A 3,808-nucleotide genomic window follows, 5' to 3' on the forward strand; every position below is an offset into this window, starting at 1 on the left:
TTCTAATGAACCCTTTTTTGGTTGCTTTATTGTCTGTCTTACTGAAAAAGCTGTTGTCTCCTGGCACTTGAAGCAATATGATGACAGGGAATGCACTCCTACCAAACAGATGTTCCTTGCCCCTCCTGTTGCTTTCCCATGACACTCAAGGAGAACAAAGCAAATGGCCAGAGTTCACAGCAGGCTGTAGAAGTAACTTACTGTGTTAAACTGGGAATCAAAGTAAAAACAGCTGAGGGGGAGCCTGGAAGACTCAGGGGTTAGAGAGCTTGGATTAAGGCAAGCCCAGGGAGCACGTGTGAGACCAGGTGTGCTGGGTCACAGGAGAACTGCACGAAAGTGATGCATTTTGGAGTCCTTTGTCTGCTTAATTATCTGAGCTGATCTCACCTACCAGATAGTGCTGGGATGGCTGTAAAACACCCAGGCCCTTTCTACCACAAAGTTATTGGAAAACAGAGTTTCTATAGAAAATAAATCAGAGGTGAAGCTTGCCCCAAGTGTTAGTTCTATAGACACCGTTTAGGCTTGCGAAGACTTCTTGAGGATGTCGGACATCTAGCTGCTTGATTTGTAGACACAAGTAAGGAGGTTTAGCAGTGGAGGTTTTATTTGTTTTTTATTTTCCTTGGCAAAGGGAGTGTGCCTGAAAGTTTGGCCTTTAAAGCAAATCCTCTGGGTCGCGTTCAGCCTCTTTTTGGGTGTATCCTGTTTTTGGAGCCGTTCTTATCTTGATACACCCGCTCTCCTGTTTTGGTAACTGCGCCTCTTCTTTCACGACAGACCAGCATTAAGTACCTGCTTTTCTTCAATTGCCTCTCTGTACCTGTGGTCTGAAAAGAGAGCTGCTCTTAGGCAGAGGGCCCGCTGCAGATTGAAACAGTGTGACTGAAAAAGCTGCTGCCTGTAATGTGGGGGGGGAAGGAACGGGGAGGTACGGTGACGTGTGCTTGTCCGGAGACTGACACCACTACCGCTTTTGTCCCCAGACTCTTGAAATGCCTGAAGACTTTCGGTGAAGTGCACTGAGTCGAGGTGACAGACTTGCTATTTAAAAGAATCAAACCTTATCTTACAAATGGAATTGGAGAATTAGCAACGCACAACTGCCCTCTTTCTTCTCTCTGCCTGTCTCTGCCGTTCGACCTACGTCTGGGGCAGCGATTAGGACAGGAAATCAAGCTGCCCATGTTCCTCCTTCCCTTCTGACACCGCTAGCGTGCAACAGTCTCGTTGCTCCCAGGATCCCACAACCCTGAGAACAGACATACAGGTGTAGAAAAGCCATGAAGCAGAAGGATGCCCTTCGCGACCACACTGGTCACTGCCGACAGAGAGAGGAATTGGACGATTTGGTGATAAAACTCTAAAAAAAAAAGAAAAAAATATATAATCTATTTAGAATTAATTTATAGCTGTATATATGTTGTACTTTTAAACTATGCAGGGGTTGGATGATTAAATTATTTTGTTTTCTGCCCGGTTTGGTAAACAGGGAAGCGGGAAGTCTCTTCCCAGGGTGTCTCGTTCTGCAGCACTTTCCTGCCTGACACACTAAAACAAGAATCACTTTGCAGTTACTGTATTTTGCTTTCTGGAGGACAGCAGCATTCTGCACCTTGGGATGTCAATACCTGCCTTTCAGGTTTTAATAAAAGGAATTCCAGCTCTGTAGGGGGTAACACAGAAGTGGGGGAAGCTGTCCAGATTTGTGGTGTGGTTCTGCCACGTTGGCAGAAGCTGCAGCAGGTCAGCTGAGCCCCGGCGCCGCACTCGGTGGCAGGAAGGATTGTCCTGGATGGGTTTTGCTCATGAGTCGTTGGGTTTATTTGTGAATGTAACTTCTTTTTTTGCAGAGTCTGCTTTAATTTTGCCTCGTAATCAGCGTGCAGCATTTGTTCTGTAAAGAGGGCTTTCCACGAGCTGCCTCCCTTTGTTGCGGTTGTTTCTGGTCTGTCCTACACTTGGGGTTCCTCACCACCAGTATTCCTGTTTGCAGCGTGGCCGTGGCCTTGACACCCTATCTATCTCTAATGTTTCCTAGAGGAGACCTGTAAAATACTGCTAATTCATAAGAAACAAAGCTTCCTATTGCTTCTGTTGAAAGAAGTGTTGATGGGGGAGATAGGCGGGTGCGCCGGAGCTCTCCTCAGACCCCCCTGAGCTCTGCAGCACATCACTTGCTCCATCACCGCTGGGCAGGACTGGCATAGGGGCAGCAGGAGGGTGCTTGAGGTTAGGAACCATCTCTTCAAAGCAAAGCTTGCACGAGCCGAGCTACCTTCTATGGGATAAACTGGATTCCTTTTCTTGGCACTCTGCAGTTCATTTTTGTCTAAAGACATTTCCAGTGAGATCTGTCCCCCGACCCGCATAGGGGAATGAATGAGAAGCATGGCAGCTCCTGGGTGGGATGGCAGGAGCTGGAAGAGGTGAGAGGTAGGGTGGTTTTGTTTCTTTGTCATTAGGAACCTACGTGCTCTGTCTTCAGCCATTTATTTATTTCGCAAAATATTGGCCCGCCTGTTAACTGCAAGCCTTATTATCCCACAGCCACTGTTACTTGGACCTGATTTTAAAGAGTTGGGGTTTCTTGGTTGTTTTGTTGGGTTTTTTTAATGATTCTTCTACCTTTGGTTGGAATTGGATGGAAGTTGGATGGCATTTGGAGATAGCTTTTACTAGAGGCACAGGCTAGCCGGCACAAAGAGATAGTGGGGAGGGGGTGAAACAAGAAACATGTTCACAGAAGGTGGTGAATGTCCTGCACAACAGCATTCCTTGCCCAGAGCCTGCCCACCAAACCCTTTTGATTATATTTTTCCAAGTAGATACCCATCAATAATAACGAGCCAGAAGGCGTAGATCCTAACGGATGCTCACATTGGCTGTATCTCTCGATTTAGAATTAATTATACAATTGTACATCTATAAATAAATGTTTATAATGTGAAAGGCTCTGGCTGTGTTGGTGTCCTGTGGATCCTTGCCCCAGCCAGCTCTGGTTTTACAGCTCCTCCTTCACACCACCTTTTTTGCATCCACACAGTTGTTCAGTGAATGGGATTTGGTGTCTCTGCTGCCCCAGCAAGCCCCAGTGGCTGAGAGCTCCAGCGCTGCAGGGGCCTCCCTGGTGTGGGAGAGGGAAGGACAGGGAGAAGATAGAGAGCAGGAAGTGCCCACGGAGTTAGCCATGGGTCCTGGCAGCGTGGTGGCGGTGAATGCTCAGCAGGACGTCTTTGCTTCAAACTGGTTCCACTGGGATGCTCCCAATACGGTGCCTTGTGCCTCATCTTCCCTCCTATCAAAGCGCCATTGTTAGCTGGGTCCCCCACATCCTCTGGCTAAGCCCTTTTTGGGGATGCTTTATTTTCACTCCAGAATCCCACCATCCTGGCAGCATCATCCCAGTGTTTGAACATGCCCTTTGGACAGGTCTGGGGAGGGCGGTGGGCTGGAAGGCTCGGTCTGCCTTTGTCCTGGATGGAAATGCTGGCTTAGACATGCTTCCCGACAACAGTGGCTCAGAAACTGCCAGCTGCTGGCCCAAAATCCTCAGGGTCAGATTTGGCATCTGTGCTCCCAAATGGGTCCTCTCTTTCCCACATCCCCCTCCCTGGGGCAGCAAAAAACTTTTCCCACAGCACCTAGGGCAGGCCTGACCCCTCTGGTGCTGCCGCCCTCCTCCCTAGCCCCACACATCAAAGGGCTGGAGGTTTTGGGTGGGTTTTTTTCCCTCTTTCCCATTTTTTCCCTCCTCTCAGAGGCCAGGGGTCACACCGCTTCCATTTCCCCTTGGCACCGCGTT

At 48.7% G+C, this 3,808-nt stretch overlaps 1 protein-coding gene across 1 annotated transcript in view; it reads left to right on the forward strand.

Moving 5' to 3' along the window:
* DNAJB12 (DnaJ (Hsp40) homolog, subfamily B, member 12) overlaps positions 1 to 1,206 on the forward strand; it is a 14,199-nt gene extending 12,993 nt beyond the window's left edge. Inside the window, exon 8 of the mRNA XM_010017507.1 lies at positions 990 to 1,206. The gene's annotated coding sequence lies outside the window, so the exon portion shown is untranslated. The remainder of the gene's footprint in view (positions 1 to 989) is intronic.
* Positions 1,207 to 3,808: the final 2,602 nt, after the last annotated feature.

Source organism: Nestor notabilis, unplaced genomic scaffold (assembly GCF_000696875.1).
Source record: "Nestor notabilis isolate BGI_N333 unplaced genomic scaffold, ASM69687v1 scaffold33166, whole genome shotgun sequence".
NCBI classification, from domain to species: Eukaryota; Metazoa; Chordata; class Aves; order Psittaciformes; family Psittacidae; genus Nestor; species Nestor notabilis.